The sequence below is a fragment of the Myotis davidii genome, unplaced genomic scaffold (genome assembly GCF_000327345.1).
Source record: "Myotis davidii unplaced genomic scaffold, ASM32734v1 scaffold473, whole genome shotgun sequence".
Classification (NCBI taxonomy): Eukaryota; Metazoa; Chordata; class Mammalia; order Chiroptera; family Vespertilionidae; genus Myotis; species Myotis davidii.
This window is the reverse complement of record NW_006284843.1, coordinates 3,275,394-3,275,665: the sequence shown is the minus strand read 5'-3', so window position 1 is coordinate 3,275,665 and position 272 is coordinate 3,275,394.

Genomic DNA, 272 nt, shown 5'->3' with positions numbered 1-272 from the left:
CCTGCTGCCACCACCTGCAGCTGTCACCTGCCTGCTGCTGCCACCACTCAGTAGCACTGCCATGGTGGCGAAAGAGGCTCCCGCCACCACAGCTGCGCTCACCAGCCGTGAGCCCGGTTTCTGGCTGAGTAGAGCTCCTGTTGTGGGGAGCGCACTGACCACCAGGGGGCAGCTCTGGTTGACTGGTCCTAAAAGTCGCATAGGCTTTTATATATATACTAGAGGCCTGGTGCACAAAAATTTGTGCACTCGGGGGGGGGGGGGGGGGGCCC